The 14,025-nt window shown below is 40.1% G+C and overlaps 1 pseudogene; it reads left to right on the top strand.

Moving 5' to 3' along the window:
- The first annotated feature begins 5,627 nt into the window (after positions 1–5,627).
- LOC136145054 (small ribosomal subunit protein eS1-like) lies at positions 5,628–6,392 on the top strand (annotated as a pseudogene).
- The last annotated feature ends 7,633 nt before the right edge of the window (positions 6,393–14,025 follow it).

The following is a 14,025-nucleotide window of genomic DNA, read 5'->3' as shown; positions in this document are numbered from 1 at the left end:
ATCAAAATTGCCGGGAGAAATATCAATAACCTCAGATATGCAGATAACACAACCTTATGGCAGAAAGTGAAGAAGAACCAAAGAGCCTCTTAATGAAAATGAAAGAGGAGAGTAAAAAAGTTGGCCTAAAGCTCAACATTCAGAAAACTAAGATCATGACATCTGGTCCCATCAGTTCATGGCAAATAAATAGATGGGGAAACAGTGGAAACAGTGGCTGACTTTATTTGGGGGGACTCCAAAATCACTGCAGATGGTGATTGCAGTCATGAAATTAAAAGACGCTTGCTCCTTGGAAGAAAAGTTATGACCAACCTAGACAGCATATTAAAAAGCAGAGACATTACTTTGTCAACAAAGGTCCATCTGGTCAAGGCTATGGCTTTTCCAGTGGTCATGTATGGATGTGAGAGTTGGACTGGGAAGAAAGCTGAACACCGAAGAATTGATGCTTTTGAACTGTGGTGTTGGAGAAGACTTGAGAGTCCCTTGGACTGCAAGGAGATCCAACCAGTCCATCCTAAAGGAGAACAGTCCTGGGTGTTCATTGGTAGGACTGATGTTGAAGCTGGAACTCCAATCCTTTGGCCACCTGATGTGAAGAGCTGACTCATTGGAAAAGACCCCGATGCTGGGAAAGATTGAGGGCAGGAGGAGAAGGGGATGACAGAGGATGAGATGGTTGGATGGCATCACCGACTCAGTGGACATGGGTTTGGTCAGACTTCGGGAGTCGGTGATGGACAGGGAGGCCTGGTGTGCTGCATTTCATGGGGTCACAAAGAGTCGGACACGACTGAGCGACTGAACTGAACTGAACTGATAGTGATTAAAATGGGCTTTCTCCAGTATTCTTGCCTGTGAAATCCCATGCATAGAGGAGCCTGGCAGGCTACAACCCATGGGATCATAAAAAGTGTCAAACACAACATAGCAACTAAACAATGACATAGTGATTAACAATGATGTGTTAGTTCCAGGTGTCACAGCTAAGTGGTTCAGTTATAACCATATAAGGATCTGATTCCTTTTCAAATTCTTTTCCAGTTTAGGCTATTAAAGAATATTGTACTGAGTTCTCTGTGCTATATAGTAGGTCTTTGTTGGTTATCTATTTTAAATACAGTAACCCCACGATATTTCTTTGTGTGTGTGTGTGTGGTTTCCACTTTTCAAAAGGAGAATGGTCTGGAACTGGCCTACTATCCCCCATGTATGTCACTAAGGTTGAACTGAGCTCCAGAGCCCATTGAACTGTAGACTTTCTGACCATTAAAACATGTCTGTGGCCTGATCAGTGATGCATGTCAGTGTAGGGCCATCTGACTAGGTCTTTTGTTCCTAGTTTCCCAATTTTTTCCATCTTCCCAGGGTCCTGTTATCGAGTCCCTCCTTCTGTTTTTCTGGTATGACTTGAGTCCTGATTTGGCCTTTCATCTAATTCCTGTGTTTTCTTTATCTGCCAGGACTTAAACCAAAATCCGATTTTCAGGTTTTTATAAGGACACCAGACATGTGACTGTGTGGTCTTGCCATAGCTTCAAAGACAGTCATAAGCACACCCCATGGGATGGAGGTTGCAAAATAAAAAAGGCTTAAAATGTGATTCTTTATCTTTAGGTTTGTGAAATGTATGCAAATGGCAAAAATACCTGATATAACTGGTCAAAATCTTATCACTTTTCAGGAAAGAAATTTTGTGGCCTCCCACCCCTACTTTAATTGATACCTAGAATTGCTGTCACCTTCGAGCCTGGGTGCTCATCCGTGGTTTGTTTCTCTACAATATCCCTCCACTATTAGCCAGGGTTAGACTTCCCTGGGCTTGGAATTGAATGACCAGAGTTTCCTTTCTACCAAACTGTCAGACTCCAAAGTTAGTTCCAGGTTGTTCTCTTTTCCAAGATGGCTCAGAATATGATTGCTAGCCTTCTGCAAATAAGTATGGCAGTTATAGTAGAATCATGTCATGTGCGTGAAACAAGTCCAACTCTAGGAGTTCAGAGAGAGAGGGTAGAAATAATATCACAGATTCTACTCACCATTCCACAAATTGATTATGTATCTGAGTGTGAGCAGGAAATGGAAGGGAGAAATATGTTTTGCTTGATCAGTCTTAGTTCTCTTTTGTTTCTCCCTGGTGTGAGCATCTCACAGGGCTAAATGTGACTATAGCATTGTTGTTCTTGTTTAGTTGCTCACTTGTGTCTGACTCTTTGTGACCCTATGGACTGCAGCTTCCCTATCTTTCAGCATCTCCCAGAGTTTGCTCAAACTCATGTCAATCGAGTCATTGATGCCATCCAACCATCTCATCTATAGCATTAAATATATAAATTTTACTTACACATGGTCCTTAAATGCAATTAATGTAATATTTGTGGCTTAAAGTAATATTCAGTTCAGTTCAGTTCAGTTGCTCAGTTGTGTCCAACTCTTTTTGACCCCATGGACTGTAGCATGCCAGGCTTCCCTGTCCATCACCAACTCCCAAGTTTACCCAAACTCATGTCCATTGAGTCAGTGATACCATCCAACCATCTCATCCTCTGTCGTCCCCTTCTCCTCCTGCCCTCAATCTTCCCCAGAATCAGGGTCTTTTCCAATGAGTCAGCTCTTCATATCAGGTGGCCAAAGTATTGGAGTTTCAGCTTCAGCATCAGTCCCTCCAATGAACACCCAGGACTGTTCTCCTTTAGGATGGACTGGTTGGATCTCCTTGCAGTCCAAGGGACTCTCAAGAGTCTTCTCCAACACCACAGTTCAAAAGCATCAATTCTTCAGTGCTCAGCTTTCTTTATAGTCCAACTCTCACATCCATACATGACCACTGGAAAAGCCATAGCCTTGACCAGATGGACCTTTGTTGACAAAGTAATGTCTCTGCTTTTTAATATGCTGTCTAGGTTGGTCGTAACTTTTCTTCCAAGGAGCAAGCGTCTTTTAATTTCATGGCTGCAATCACCATCTGCAGTGATTTTGGAGTCCCCCCAAATAAAGTCAGCCACTGTTTCCACTGTTTCCCCATCTATTTGCCATGAAGTGATGGGACCGGATGTCATGATCTTAGTTTTCTGAATGTTGAGCTTTAAGCCAACTTTTTTACTCTCTTCTTTCGTTTTCATTAAGAGGCTCTTTGGTTCTTCTTCACTTTCTGCCATAAGGGTTGTGTTATCTGCATATCTGAGGTTATTGATATTTCTCCCGGCAATCTTGATTCCAGCTTGTGCTTCCTCCAGCCTAGCGTTTCTCATGATGTCCTCTGCATATAAGTTAAATAAGCAGGGTGACAATATACAGCCTTGATGTACTCCTTTTCCTATTTGGGACCAGTCTGTTGTTCCATGTCCAGTTCTAACCATTGCTTCCTGACCTGCATATAGGTTTCTCAAGAGGCAGGTCAGGTGGTCTGGCATTCTCATCTTTTTCAGAATTTTCCACAGTTTATTGTGATCCACACCATCAAAGGCTTTGGTATAGTCAATAAAGCAGAAATAGATGCTTTTCTGGAACTCTCTTGCATATTTGATGATCCAACAGATGTTGGCAACTTGATCTCTGGTCCCTCTGCCTTTTCTAAAACCAGCTTGAACATCTGGAATTCATGGTTCACGTATTGCTGAAGCCTGGCTTGGAGAATTTTGAGCATTACTTCACTAGCGTGTGAGATGAGTGCAATTGTTTGATAGTTTGAGCATTATTTGGTATTCCCTTTCTTTGGCATTGGAATGAAAATTGATCTTTTCCAGTCCTGTGGCCACTGCTGAGTTTTCCAGATTATGGCATATTGAGTGCAGCACTTTCACAGCATCATCTTTTAGGATTTGAAATAGCTCAGCTGGAATTCCATCACCTCCACTAGCTTTGTTTGCAGTGATGCTTCCTCAGGCCCACTTGACTTCATACTCCAGGATGTCTGGGTCTAGCTGAGTGATCACACCATTGTGGTTATCTGGGTCATGAAGATCTTTTTCGTATAGTTCTTCTGTGTATTCTTGCCACCTCTCTTAATATCTTCTGCTTCTGTTAAGTCCATATAATTTCTCCCCTTTACTGTGCCCATCTTTGTATGAAATGTTCCCTTGGTATCTCTCATTTTCTTGAAGAGATCTCTATATCTTTCCCATTCTATTGCTTTCCTCTATTTCTTTGCATTAATCCCTGAGGAAGGCTTTCTTATCTTTCCATGCTATTCTCTGGAACTCTGCATTGAAATGGGTACATCTTTCCTTTTCTCCTTTGCCTTTAGCTTATCTCTTTTTCTTAGTTATTTGTAAGGCCTCCTCAGACAACCATTTTGTCTTTTTACATTTATTTTTCTTGGGGATGGTCTTGATCACTGCCTCCTGTACAATGTCATGAACCTCCATCCATAGTTCTTCAGGTACTCTATCAGATCTAATCCCTTGAATCTATTTCTCACTTCCACTGTATAATCATAAGGGATTTGATTTAGGTCATACCTGAATGGTCTAGTGATTTTCCCTACTTTCTTCAGTTTAAGTCTGAATTTTGCAATAGGATATTCATAATAAGTACTATGAAAGTAATGTTAATCTGGTCTAAAACTACAGGAAAACTAATTCTTCTTCTTTTTTTATAAAAAGTTTATAATTTTTGCTGCTCTGGGTCTTAGTTGCATTCATGAGGGATTTTTAGTTGCTGCACAAAAGCTCTTAGTTGCAGCATTTGGGATCTAGTTTCTTGACCAGGGATTGAACCCTGGCCCCTTGCATTGGGAGTATGGAGTCTTTGCCTCTGGGCCACCAGGGAAGTCCCCAAAACTGATTCTTTTGGATCTTTCAGAGCATTCCGTCCAATAGAACATTTTGTGATGATGGACAGGTTCTGTAGTTTCTAGTATTCAATATGGTAGCAAGTCGCCACATGTGACTATGGTGTGCTTGATTTGTGGCTAGTGTGACAGAGGAATTTAAATTAATAAAAAGTAATTTGAAAAGCATAGCCTCATGATGTTATATTGAGTAATGTTCATTTTTCATTTTGTTTGGCTGATTACCACACACTTGGCAGTTTGCACATACTTGTTTATTAGCTCACAGTTCTTTAGGTCCGAAATATGGGCTCTTTTGGCTGGTTTCTCTGTAGAGTCTCAAAAGACTGAAATCAAGGTGTTGGCTGGGCTGGGCTCCTGTCTGGAAGCTTGGGAAGAATCTGCTTCCAGGCTCACTTCAAGTTATTGACAGCCTTCAGTTTCTTGTTGCTGTAGGACTAAGGTCCTTGTTCATTTGCCAGCAGTTGGCCAGGGGTCACTTTCAGCAGATAGTGGCCAATCTCTGGTCCTCCTTTCCATTTGAAAGCCAGCAATGGCTTAAGCAAATCTGTGTGGTTGTTTCAGTCTCTTTGAATTCCCCTGCTACTACCAGCCTGAGCAAATATTCTGCTTTCAAAGTTGCCTCAATTGGATCAGGTTTACCCCAATACTCTCTGTATATAAAATCTAACTGATTTGGGGCTTTGCACCTGCAAAATATCCCTTCACAATGGTAGTCAGATAGGTGTGTGATTGAATAACCAGAAAAGGACTCTCAGGAGGTCGTCTTCCAAATTCTGCCTACCACAGCCCCCTTAAGATTTCTAGTCCTTTTAGTCTTCTGAACAGCATCATGGTGGTTGGCAAGAATAAGTGCCTTATGAAAGCCAAGAAGAAAGTGGTTGACCCATTTTCTAAGAAATATTGGTATGATGTGAAAGCACCAGCTATTCTGGGAAAATACTGGTCATAAGAACTCAAGGAACCAAAATTGAATCTGATGGCCTCAAGGGTTGTATTTCTGAAGTGAATCTCACTGATCTGCAGAATGATGAAATTGCCTTTAGAAAATTCAAGCTAATTACGGAGGATGTTCAAGGCAAAAACTGCCTGACTAGTTTCCATGGCATAGATCTTACCTGTGACAAAATGTGCTCCATGGTCAAAAAAATGGTAGGTCATGACTGAAGCTCACCTTGTTGTCAAGACTACTGATGGTTATTTGCTTCGTCTGTCCTGTGTGGGCTTTACTAAGAAACACAGTAATCAAATTCAGAAGACCTCTTATGTCCAGCATCAGCAGGTATGCCAGATTCACATGGAGATGATGGAAATCATGACCTGAGGGGTGCAGACAAGTGACTTGAAAGAGGTGGTCAGTAAATTGATTCCAGACAGCTTTGGAAAAGACATAGAAAAGGCTTGCCAATCTATTTATCTGCTTTATGATGTCTTTGTTAGAAAAGTAAAAATGCTGAAGAAGTCCAAGTTTGAATTGGGAAAACTCATGGAACTACATGGTGAAGTAACTAGTTCTGGAAAAGCTGCTGGGGATGAGACAGGTGCTAAAGTTAAACAAACTGATGGATATGAGCCCCCAGTCCAAGAATCTGTTTAAAATGCAGGCCTTTTTAATGGTGACAAGAGGCCTTATTCGTGGCTAAAAAAAAAAAAAAAAAAAAAAAAGATTTCCAGAGATAATTTTGACTCAACTTGGTTTTTGTAGTTTGCACTAACTTTAAACCCAACTCCCAAGTGAAATATGACCTCACAGTACATAGAGTAACTTCATTGTTTTGGTTTTGAATTCTTTCCTGTTCTCAAGAATCACGTTGAAAATGTAGAAACCAACAAGCCCCAGTAAATCTACCTTATTTACATGCTAGGTGGACAAGATCTGTGTTTTAATGGTATGAGTATATTGCTGCCTTTTTCGTACCCTCTGTAGGGACAACAAATATATTATGATTAAAGTAGAGGCCTTGACTAATTTCACAAACAGGCCCTCCTAGATAGAACAGAAGCCATCCAAACCTTAAATGAAGAGCAAATCTAAATGAGAAAAGTGGCAATTCATAAAAAAATGGCTTTGGACATACTCACAGCTGCTGAAGGAGGGACCTGTGCTATAATTAAGGTTGAATGTTGTGTATACATTCCTGACTTATCTGACAATGTATCGACTACTTTAGATGACATGAAAAACCAAGTAAAAGCAATGTCAAATGAGAACATTCCTTTCTGGACTTCGGTCCTATCTTGGGTGAAAAGCGATTGGTGGAAAACTATATTTACCACTGTTATAGTTGCCTTGATAGTTCTGCTTTGTGGACCCTGAATTTTACAATGTATTGTGAACTTTGTAACCTGAAGATTGATGTCATTCTCCCTAATTGTCAGTTGGAGAGCCAGGCTGCAATATATCCTTATGAATGATGCTCATAATATGAGTTAAGAGCATCAAGAGGGGGGAATGAAGAAGAAATCCATAGGGCCTGGACTCCATCTCAGGCCTGTCTGTGCTGATCGTGCTCGGCTACCTCTCCAGTGGACTCTGAACTCTCTGCTTAGTGCCTGTGGGAATGACAATGGAAGGATAAGACCCCCTCCGGACAGGGGAACCTTGAAGATCACATCCAGGTTACTCATCACCTAAGAGAAAACAGACACTAATCACCCCTGCCTCCGGGCACTATCTATCAGAATGTAAGCACAGGCTTATCGGTTATTAACTGGTTGGAATGTAACTGTGGGCTTATTGATTATTAACTGTTTAAACACATAACACGTGAATGATGGGGTTATTGTGATTGTATTTACCCTTCTTTTGTAAGCATCAAGGGATTGGGGTGGTGGGTTTGGACGCGAACACATGGGGTATAAAAGATTTTCACAAATGCTGGTCAGGGCCCTTGGCTAAGAGGAGACTCTGCCTTGGGCCCGCCGGTGTAATAAACTGCACTCCACTAAAAAAAAAAAAAAAAAAAAAGAAAATGTAGAAACCTAAGAGTTCATGGGTGTGAGTTGTAGGTGGGGCAGTGTAAGAGAATGTATTCCTATATCTACAAAGACTTTAACTTTTCACACTCTCTAGTTAAGATTAGGTTATATATAGATGAGATGGGCTGGCTGTGGGGCTGAAGGATGAACAGCCACTTCAGAAGACTTGGCAGGGGGCTACCAAAGAACAACATAATTCACCTCTCTCAAAGTTACCTACTACTGTATTGTTTATAGGTTGCTGCTCCATGCCTTAATGTATTTTGAGAGCTGTTAAAGTCAACAAACCCCTCCATGATTTGTTAAAAAGAGAGATCCCTCAAATCCTTTAGAAGTGATATCAGTCTGTATTAATGGAAGCTTTATGTTCTGAACCAGAAAAAAATTATTTCCAGTGACTTGGCACTAGACTTGCCTGAACATATTTCAACTGCTTTTAGTTTGGGATACCACATGTTGAAAAAGAGACAAATTAGAGAAAATGCAGAGAGCGGCAACCAACATGATAAAATGTCTAGTTGAAGGTTCATGGCATGACGCAGGGGATTGGTAATGGGATATAAATCCTCTCTCGTCAGCACATCATTTTTAGCAGTGTCTATCTAACGTCTGTCATCACTGCTTAAACTCAGAGACCACTGGGGAGGAACTGATGTTTGGGTTATATTCATAATGTTGTAGTTCATATTCCAAACAGCATCATCATCAAAGCTTTTTTTTTATCTTTCCAAATAAGAAGTGAAGGGTTAAACCCAGAGACTAAATCAGGTATTCACTTTGACCACTTGGTTCCAAGTTTGGCTGGGTGCACGCTAATTACCCTGCCTAATGGACTTTGCAACATTTGAATTAGGAGTGCAGGAAATTCTCTTTCTCAAGTTTAAATAAATATCCACAGTGGTTGAACTAGTTCCAAGAAGTTTGCAATCGGCTTCAAGTTTAAGTTAAAACAATTAGAATGCCAATTTATTTAACTACAGTGAGAAATACAATGACAATCTAAATGACCATGCTTGAGTTGATGAGACCTGTGCATTCAGTCCCTATAGGAAGATCTCCAGTGGAAGCCAAAGCATGATCTGGACATTGCTCTGTGCTGGTATAGTGTTCTTTAAATGATTCCAAAATAGCTGGATGTGTCCATCTACAGTTTTTGATCGAGTCTGGATGACTGGCCAGGTTGCATGGTGGAATGAGGATGAAGTCTAGGATTCACGAGGTCTCTGTTTTAGTCTATCATTTAGAGTAAATCTGTTATTAATTCACTAGGTGATGCTTGGTAAATAGGTAAAATAAAAACTGGTTAAAAATGTCTCTAAGAGCTTTTTCATATAAAATTATTTGATTTTATGAATATGCTCTAAAGGCAGCTATTATACCTAGATAGGGAACTTTCCCGTGGCTCAGACAGTAAAGAATCTGTCTGCAGTGCAGGAGACCCAGGTTCAATCGCTGGGTTGGGAAGATCCCTTGCAGAAGGAATGGCAAACTCCTCCAGTGTTCTTGCCTGGAGAATTCCATGGGCAGAAGGAACCTGGCAGCCTAGAGTCCATGGGGCTGCAAAAAGTGGGACACAACTAAGCAACTTTCACTTCACTTTCACATATACAGAGATAATTAACTTAGTTCTATTTGCTAAAGACCTTAAGACTTTTTACAGATATCAGCCAATTCAATAAACCGATTGTTCATGGCTTCCTGTGTGCAAATTATTGTGTTAGGCATGGAAGTAAGCATGCTGTCTTCCCACAAGGAATTTAAGTGGCTAATCAATAAGTAAATATTGTCATTGTGAATTAATGTAAATATTAATAGCTATGAATGATAGCATAAATATGATAGTATTATGTGAATACTGACTGATAACAATGTTAAGACAGAATTAAATAAAGCAAGCAATAATAGGGGTGCAGATATGTGTGGGACAGGTTATGGAGTAGGGAAAAATATATTTCATTTGGGAAGATTAGAGAAGAATTCATAGACTGTAATATTTAAGCTGGACTCTTGAGGATGGGTATGTTTATCATACCTGGAGAACCAGTGGTCAGAGTTGGCTATAATGGAATGGGAAATTCAGCTTGCCTGATAGGAGAGGAGGCTGTAGGAAGGAGCCAGTGATATAGTAGCTTCAGGGCCCTCAGTTGCATGAACCATTTCTGCTGTCTTCTCTAGGGCTGCCATGACAAAATTCCACAGGTTGGTGGCTTAAACAACAGAAATTTGTCTTCTAGCAGTTCAGGAAGCTGGAAGTCCAAGATCAAGGTGCCAGCCTGGGTCATGTCTCTGGAGGCCTCTCTCTTTGACCTGTGGATGGCCACTTTCTGTCTGTGTCCTCTCATGGCCTTTTGTCTGTGTATGTGCATCCCTGGTGTGTCTCTCTCTTTTTGTAAGGACACCAGTTGTATTAGATCAAGGCCTCACCCTTATGGCCTCATTTGATCTTAATTGCCCCCATAAAAGTACTATCTCCAAATACAGTGTCACTGGGGGTAGAGTTTCCTATGAATGGAGGTGTCATACACAACAATTTGTAACAATGTCTAAGGCTCTGAGAGGAGCCCTAGCCTTGAATCCACATGAATATATACATATGTGAAAGGTGAGGGTTTTCCTTTTTTTCTTTTTGTATGCTTTAAGAGCAAATCTTGAAATAGGATAGGCTTCAGGGTTTTCCTTTCCTGGTGGCTCATATGGTAAAGAATCCACCTGCAATGCAGCAGACCTGGATTTAATCCCTAAGTCAGGAAGACCCCCTGGAGAAGGGAATGGCTACCCACTCCAGTATTCTTGCCAGGAAAATCCCATGGACAGAGGAGCCTGGCAAGCTATAGTCTATGGGTTCGCAAAAAGTTGGGCACAACTGAGAAACTAACACTAACACACTTTCAGGCACCTTAAAACCTGGATCCTTCTGTCTGGGAGCAAGATATTCATTAGGTTCATTGTTCAGAAGAAGAGTAAGGATGCTGTATGGGCAAACTGGGCACATGAGTGCATCTGACATGGGGGATATGGGGGCTGATGTGAATCCCAAGTTCTGATGAAACTATGAATGCTTTTAGATTGAGGGATTGGTACATAGGCATTAAAGGTGTGAGTCCATATCAGTCATCCCAATTTCCTGATCCTACACCACTAGTGTCAAAAGGAACCAACACTAATGGAAATCCAAAGGAACAAGACACAATGAAATAGCACCAAGGCATTTGGGTCATGGTGCACTGTTATCAAAGCTGGAGGAAAGTGTGGTCAGAAATGTTTGGAGATGAAGTAGGAGAACCATTCTGATTCTTCTCTTCCTGACATAACACAAATATAAGTTAGATTTGGGAGAAGATCTCTTGGCCTCAGAATCAGAACAGTTAATGTGAGTGAAGTACAAGGACTTTATGGGACGGGGCACATGTATTCTGTTCCTCTTTTTTCCTTGAAGGTCCTCCATTCTTACTCCCGTAACATTGTTTCTTGTCAGAATCACTTGCAGTACTTGTGAAAAAGGAAGATTCCTATGACTAATACCAGGCTGAGATGAATCTTTGGTGAGTGGGGCCCACAAATCTTCATTTTGAAAGTTCACACTTGATTTTGTTTACTATTTAGAGATTGGGGTTTATTGCCCTACATTCACAGCATAGTAGCGTACAGCTTTTAATTTCAGTATTCCTATCATTAACATCTATTAATTATAATAAAACTACTATTCTTTGAGTGCTTATTATGAGCTCCATACTGTTGTATGGAGGCTTCCCCAGTGGCTCAGCAGTAGAGGAACCTGCCTGCAATGCAAGAGCCACAGGAGACGTGGGTTCAGTCCCTAGGTTGGGAAGATCCCCTGGAGGAGAAAATGGCAATGCACTCCAGTATTTTGCCTGGAGAATCCCATGGACAGAGGAGCCTGCTGGGTTACAGTCCGTAGGGTCACAGAGAGTCAGACACCACTGAAGCAATTTGGTACACAGGCATGCACTGTTCTAAGCAATATGCTCACCTGATTTTCATGGTAAACCTTCATGGTGATAATATTACTTCTATCTTGCACATGAGAAGTCAAGGCTCAGAAAAGTTAAATTTCTCAAGGCTGCATAAGCAGTATTAGTCAAAAAAGTAAGGGAGAAGAGCACGCATGCCTGAGACCCTTGCTGGTTTGGGTATTGCTGGTCTACGATAAACTGATATTCTGATGGGATGGAATGTGAGGAAATTCCAGGCACCTGTAGCAGAAGTAGTAGATTACATGCACTTTTGTTGCCAATGCTAACATCCCTCTAGGGCACTTAAGAGGCTGTGTGGGCTTGTTTGGTTGGTTAATGTTCACATTTTTGGTTTGATAAGAAATTTAGGCACTTTGGGAACAAGATATATAGTTTTGGAAATTATAAACCCAAACCTATTATATGACAATCTTATTTTATTTCAGTGTGCTTTGCTGGTGGCTCAGACAGGAAAGAATTCGCTTTCTATGTGGGAGGCCTGGGTTCAGTCTCTGGGTTGGGAAGGTCCCCTGGAAGAGGGCATGGCAACCCACTCCAGTATTCTTGCCTGGAGAATCCCCACAGACAGAGGAGCCTGGCGGGCTTCAGTCCATGGGGTCACAAAGAGTCGGACATGACTGAGCCACTAAGCACATTTTATTTCAGTAGTATATGAATCAATAAATACAATGTTTTATTTTTTGTAAAGCAAAACAAAACAACTCATAGTCAAAACACATTGGGAATATTGTTATACTCTATCCTTAAGTCCTCCACTTAAAATAATTTCCATTCAGTTGACCAAACAACATAATAAAGTTTCTTGAGGCAACTCTTGGAATTATCATGTAAACTTATAACACAAGCAATGTGTGTATTCCTTCAGCAAATTTGCACTTCAGTTATACCAAAAGAAATAAAATAGTCATGTTTATTATATTTAGAATGACTGGAAACCAATTATAACAAATGGCAAAGGATAAGAGTCCAAGTCAATGTAACTCATTTTAGCAAATGTTCAGTTCAGTTCAGTTGCTCAGTCGTGTCCGACTCTTTGAGACCCCATGAATCGCAGCATGCCAAGCCTCCCTGTCCATCACCGACTCCCGGAGTTTACTCAAACTCATGCCCATCAAGTCGGTGATGCCATCCAGCCATCTCATCCTCTGTCGTCCCCTTCTCCTCCTGCCCCCAATCCCTCCCAGCATCGGGGTCTTTTCCAATGCAGTTCTCCCTAAATTAAGAGGTCAATTATTTCATAGATGTTTTATTTTGTAGATGATGAGAATACTTTAAAATATATTTATTGAAATATAGATTTATAACTTCTGAATATTTTTTTAATTTGAAAATGTTTCCAAATATGTTGAAAAATAAATAGAATTCACCTGCTATCCTTCCATTTATGTTTGGATTTTATAAAATAAGAAGCTAGAGACTTCTTCCACCATACACTTTCTCTGCCCAGGGTTAAAAACTACTGGCTAGCTATTTGATATACATCATTCATCTTTCTTAGGTTTCTACTTTATGTGCATATGTATTTGATACCCTAAACTAGAATATTATTAAATGCTTTTATCTAGAATCAGTTTTAATTACTAAAAATATAGTATGGACATTTTCTAGGTCATTTCATGCAGGACTTTTTAGCTCTTTGATGACTGTATATTGTTATCACTGAACCATTCCCTTATTAATTTTATTTTTTCCCCAATTTAATTTCCTCCTATCTTTGCTATTGTAAACATGTTTTTTCAATGAACAGCCTTACAAGGTATGCACATTTCAAATTTCAATAGATATTGACAACCAAATTACTTTCCACAAAATTTGTATATTTTCCCCACCTATTTGTATATTTGTATTTGTATAATTTTCCCATGTTTGCTGGAACAGGCTGTTAGCAATCTTTTTAATCACTAACAGTCTGTTGAGGACAAATTATATTCTGCTTTACTTTGTAATAAAGAACTGGATGATTCTAAATATTTTGAAATATTTAAAAGTTTTCTGTGTATTTCTGAAAGGTACATGTACTGTAGAGTCAAGAAGAAGAAAAACAGATGCTTAGATAGGATGAAAATAACTGCCTATTAAAAATAGTTAAAAATATTTTAACTCTTAAAATAACTGCCATCACATCTTTACTCCCAGATTATGAGCACCTTTTATTTGCTAATATGGGTAATTAGTTCAAAATATTTCAAACCTTAACCTCAATTTTTCCTTCTTCTATAAGGGAACTAGATACAAGAAAATATTAATTCTACTTGT

Source organism: Muntiacus reevesi, chromosome 12 (genome assembly GCF_963930625.1).
Source record: "Muntiacus reevesi chromosome 12, mMunRee1.1, whole genome shotgun sequence".
Taxonomy (NCBI): Eukaryota; Metazoa; Chordata; class Mammalia; order Artiodactyla; family Cervidae; genus Muntiacus; species Muntiacus reevesi.
This window is presented reverse-complemented; position numbering and strand designations above follow the sequence as displayed.